Consider the following 6,115-nt stretch of genomic DNA (forward strand, 5'->3'; position numbering starts at 1 on the left):
GGGGCTCCTTACAGGGACTGAGCCTCCGAACCTCACCTGTGAGGGAGCGTGCGGCCAGGTACGGGCTGTGCCAGGCAGGAGATGGGGAGCTGGAAGGGCAGCACGTTAGAGGCTGAGCTGTGGCTATGTGCCGTCCTGTGGGACGTGGTTGCAGCCCGCCTAGAATCATAGAATCATGGAGTCGTAGAATTGCTCAGGTTGGAAAAGATCTTCAGGATCATCAAGTCCAACCACAACCTAACCATACTATCCTAACTAACAACCCTCTGCTAAATCATGTCTCTGAGCACCGCATCTAAATGGTTTTTAAACATATTCAGAGATGGTGACTCAACCACCTCCCTGGGGAGTCTATTCCATTCTATACAGAAGTTTTTCCAACTAAACCTCCGCTGGTGCACCTTGAAGCCATTTACACTCATCCTGTCACTTGTCACCAGTGAGAAGAGACCAACCCTGCTCTCAGTGCAATCTCCCTTCAGATTTTTAAGGAGAGCAATATGGTCTCCCCTCAGCCTCCTCTTACGCAGATAAAACAGCTCCAAAGTCACAGCTTTGCATTCTGAGTTGTCATGTATTTTTTTCCTGGGTGCTATTTTTAAAATGGAAAATAAAGGTATATGATAATCACAGAGAAATGTTTGAAGGCAAAGCAGGGAAGGTACAGATGCAGGTGACTCAGGTCCCAGATGCCTGACATGGCCATGAATGCTGGTGCCCTTACCACATCCCTGTTTCTGGCCTGCTGAGCTCTGCTGGGTACAGCACATCATCACAGCATCCCCTATCCAGCACAGCAGCTCAGCCTCTTAAAAAGAAGGGCAGTCTCACAGAGAAACCATCTCTGATTAAGCAAAGGTACTGTGCAAGTGAAGAGAAGCTGTCCATCTCCGGCAGCTATGGGTGTTTTAGCAGGTTCCATGTGGCACATGTGGAAGATTTTATACAGAAATTCTGATCACGTCAGAAGAACTGAGGAGGTAACACAAGCAGGTTTGCAGCCTTCCACGAGTCCATGTAAATTAGCCTTCAAGACGTTTTCTAATGATACAGCTGGTCAAGGGAAGTACTTCTAAACTTTAACATGGAGTCAAGAGAGGAAGAGGAAGAAGAGGTAAAAGGAAGAGTTAAGCATTCATGTTGTGAGGAGTCTCCTGAAAGTAAAGGCATTTCCTCCACTGCCATGCAGAACAAGAAGTGGCAATAAGAGAAGCAAACAACTTTTCTTTTCAGCTTTTGCATCCTCTGTCTTGACAGCATTCCTCTTCACCTCTGTCTGCTCCCTATTTCTTTCAGCTATATGTTTTCATTTCTTGTCACATTATTGTACTGAAGTACATGGGGATAACAGATGCTTTTCTCTCACACTGTTTTTCAACTTCTTGTGTTATGCTTCAGTTCTGCCATCTGCAACTGGGACTTGAAAAATTGGAAGCCAGAAAAGCACCTAAGAGAACTGCGACTATCGAATCTATTTACAGAACTGTAACACGGGTTCCAAAATATGGTCACTTGCATTGAATGGGCTTTGGTCTGAAATCAAATTATGTTTATAACAGAAATCCCGCCTAAAACATTAACACTTCTGAGATGTAAACATTTTTAATGGTCCTTCAATGAAACACGACACAAGCCTAAACCCACTCTTCCCCTAATTTCTTTTGATTTTCTGGAAGCCCAAATAAAGTTTACAGCAAAGTGCTTGGTGTGAAAGTCTTCTAGTTTTGCATAAAAGATGATTTTCCACAGGTAGGTCAGATATTTAACTCAATTTGATTTTGGCTGTAAGTCAGGAAACATTTGAATTTAGTTTCCAAAAGAGAACACAGAGAAAACCACTATCTACAGTAAGTAACTTTAGAAATTTACCACAAATGACAACTGATAAACTGCTGCTCCTATGACAGCAGAGGACAGAAGTGTGGACATTTTGTGCTGCATGTATTTTCAGTTAATGAAAAAGTAATACTTTAAGAAGCAATATAAAGTGCAGTTTTGTTCAGGAGCTGCCCATACTCCCTAAGCTGTTTTTATCAAAACCTGAATGTTTTGAGACCCAACTTTATTTCTGGTTCTGTTGCACTTGAAAGTAATTTGGAGCTCTTGCATGACCTTTGATGGACAGTGATAAACGAAGGCATCCTGCTGTACAGTAACCTGAGACAAGAGTGCTGTAAAAGAACAGCTTATTACATAATGAAACGGAGGGATAGCCCCAAATCCCCAGCTTTTCAAGTTTCCTAATGCAATAGTGAAACGACTTAACATTCCTTGTAGGAGAACACTTAACTTCAGTTTAGGCATGGAAGTTATTTTAATGAGGTTATATTTAAGTAAACTCATTGCCTGTAGCCTTCTGTTTTGGCAATAGTCAGATGAAATGCATTGTACAAATGCCAAATGCCTCCTAACCCAGCAGCAGAATAAAACATTAATTGTAAAGACTACATGGCTGATCGTTTCCTGAGAACCTGGAGAATGCCTTTACGCCAACCGGAATAAACACATCTCAGCAAAGACACCAGGCGCATTGAAGCAGACAGCAGTGGATGAGCAGAAGTGTGTACAGCTAGAAAAAGCTTTCCTTGGCTTATCCTGTCAGTCCTAACAGACTACAGACAGTCTAAGAAGGGTATCTCTGAAGTATTTCACTGTGGATGGTCATTTACAGAGATTCCTTTTCTTGCAAAACATGCCCAGTAAAAGTTTATGTAGAACACATTTCAGCACAGAATGACAGTCATCTGTTAGATTATGCCCTTTCTCTTAAAGCGTGACGTTTATCAATTACATGAAACCACCCTTAAAGCAATATTTAAACAAGCAGGTGCAATTCTTCTAATGTTTTAAATGACTGACTGCTTTGAAACCACAGCTCAGATTTATACCCACACTTTGTTATCAGCCATGAAGGACTGCAGGAGAGCAAAGTCTACTTCCTAGAACAATCTGAGAAGATGAGTTGTTAATGCATTTCTTTCCCATATTAGTTAGAACCTCTCTAGATAAAGCTATTCTTCCAAACATGTTCAGACTCTCAGCCCAGCTTACTGTATTAGTACAGGGAGGAGGGGAAAGAGCGGAAGGGGTGCTGTGCTTTTAAAACTAGAAACTGGATTCTCTTCAACCAATTTAACTTCTGACCTTCTCAGCTGTTGGATCAAGTTGTTGCAGCAGGCAACTCGCCAGACAAGTAAAACATAAGGGCATGCAACTCGCTCTGCATTCATTTTCTGGCTGTTGAGATACTTGCAAAAGTAAGGTGCAAACCTATCAGACTAAAGCAACATTTAACTTAAAGTTTAAGTTTAAGTAAACTTTAAAGTTTAAAATCTGCTACCAATCAAAATAATTAATAAAAAAATAAATGAATTTTTTATTCCTATGTTAGAGATAACTAATTGAGACAGAAGGGTTAAAAATTAGCCGCAACATCAACTATTAAAGAGCAAGTCATCAAGTAAGGAAGATCATATGGACACCCACTTTCATTAACTGCTCTCAAGGTTTCTGGTCAGCCTCGATTCAAGCAGTTACCGTGAATGCCTGCATGGTGAGCTCCTTAATCTCATTTTTAAGATGCATTCTAGAAATCTAGAAGTAATTTTTATGAACATTAGATGAATAAAATGTCAGTTAAGAGCATTTTGAAAAAGTAAGCTTAGTGTTGTAAAATATAAAATCAGGATGAACTGAAAGAATGGTGTATTTCTGGGCCAGAGGAATCTGAATGACAACAGTGTTTGGTGACAAGCTGAACAACCAGTGACAAGCCAGCTATCCTTACAGCAATCGTTACTGTAAAACTGAAATTAGTTTCTGCAGCAGACAGTGTACACAATGCAGAATACATGAGAAGTGTTGGTAGAGAAGTTCTTCTACAGAACTATGTGTTTCTTAAGCAAAATATAGTCATCAAGCATTAATGCCGTTCAGTGTTACCTGAACTGAAATCACAGACCCCATGAAGTGAGAGCAAGGGTTTCTACTTTCTTCAGAGGGTCCCACATTTCACCCTGTGTGTCTTTGCAACTTTCTGACTATCAGGCAGGTCTCAGTAAAGAAAACATACAAAAAAACAGAGAGTTTACAAAATGCATGGAGAATGAAAACCTTATTGCATGGAAAATGAAAACCTTATTTTTTCTTTTACCTGAAAACACACTTCTGACTCCCCTGACCGACGTGTCAATGTTTATAAATTTAAGACTGCTGTGGTTTAACCTGGCAGGTGGCTGAGCACCACACAGTTGTTCACTCATTCCCCCACTTCCCACTGGGATAGAGAATTAAAAAAAAAACAAAAAAAAAAACCAAACCCCAAACACTCAAGGGTTGAGATAAAACTATTTTCTAGGACAGAAAAAAGGAAAAGAATAATAGTTATGACTGGATGTATATATATGTATCTAATGTATTTAACAAGTGATGAACAAGCAATTGCTCACCATCCCCAAACTGATGCCCAGCTAGCCCCTGAGGAGTGGAAGAGTGAGAGATGAACTCTCACCCCTTCAAAACTCATTCTGCTTGATGTCATATAGCATGGAACATCCCTTTGGCCAGTTTGAGTCAGCTGTTCTAATTCTGTTCCCTCTCAGCTCCTCGGGCCCTTTGCTGAGAACGGGCTTGACTCTACAACACTGCTTAGCAGCAACTACAAACACTGATGTGTTATCAACATTGTCTTTCTCCTAGAACCAAAACATAGCATCATACCAGACACTACAAAGAAAACAATTCTGTCCCAAATGAAACTAAGACACCCCTTACTCTATATCATTTACATCATGTTCAGGTCCCATAATTTCTACACATCCTAATTAACTACCATGACCTATCTTGCTTTTTGATATATATACACACACAGTATTCCCATGACCTATTGGTCATTCATGTAAATTGTTCATGGTATTCATTTAGTTCACAATTTTGGGCTGCATCTGCCAGTACAGTTCTTCAGTGCAGAAGGGATGATTCACATTGTTGGGTTACTGTATGCAGAAGCTAGTTCTGGTTCCACTGAAGTTCGTTCTTCTTTAACCTGAGTAGTTCTTACTGTAATAGTTTTAACAAGAGATGTAACGACCATAATCACGATGACAATCAGTATTATGTAGTCATTTAACATTATTAATTTAAACTACTGGCTGTTCTCATCCAGCATCAAATCATAGACATCCCCATCCTTCCACATTACCCACCATGTGCACCCAGGTCCTTGAGCAGAAGCAATCCCACAAATAGGCTTGCCTTTGCCCAAGGCTGGAATAACAGACCGTCTTACCCAGCATGTTCCTTATATACACTACCAGCACTTTATCCCCTTCTACAGTGCGTACGAGGTTTCATTGGGCAGGACCAGCTTGACTGGCAGATCCCCAAGTGTTGACTAATTGCATGGCTTTTGCCAAATGTGTCCCAATGTTTGAATGTCCCAGAACCATTATTCCCAATATAGTGTTTAACACTCTATTGTATCATTCAATTTTTCCAGAGACTGGTGTATGATAGGGGATATGATACACTTACTGTCATGCTCTTTGGCCCTGATGGTTATGAGATTGTTTCAGAAGTTAGTCCCATTATCCAACTCAAGTCTTTTTAGGGTGCCATGCCAGTAAGACTTGATTTTTAAAACCAAGGATCAAATTTTGAACAGTAGCATGGAGCACACGATCTGTTTCCAGCCATCCAGCTTCCACCTTTGCAAGCACATGGTGCTTGCCCTGGTGAGTTTGTGGGAATGTGATATAAATATGGGATGCCCTGGCAAGTGGATTATATTTCAGCTGTTGTTCTCCATACCAGAGAGGTTTTATCCACTGCTTAATTGCAGCGCGTGTTGCACACTCATGGATAACCTGTGCAATAGTGCCCATAGATTGAGAGGTGAGCTTGAATATAAGTTGCATCTCTTCCTTGATGGCCTGAGGTGTCATGGGCCCACTGAGCTAGAAATAATTCACCCTCATTTTGCCAGTCCAAATCTACCTGAGTCACTTCCATCTTAGCAGCCCGCTCCACCTGCTGATTATTGTGATGTTCTACAATGGCACTACTCTTGGGTACATGAGCATACCAGACACTATGAAAAGAACAATTCCACTCCGGC

This window comes from Meleagris gallopavo, chromosome 2 (assembly GCF_905368555.1).
Source record: "Meleagris gallopavo chromosome 2, MGAL_WU_HG_1.1, whole genome shotgun sequence".
In the NCBI taxonomy this organism is placed as follows: domain Eukaryota; kingdom Metazoa; phylum Chordata; class Aves; order Galliformes; family Phasianidae; genus Meleagris; species Meleagris gallopavo.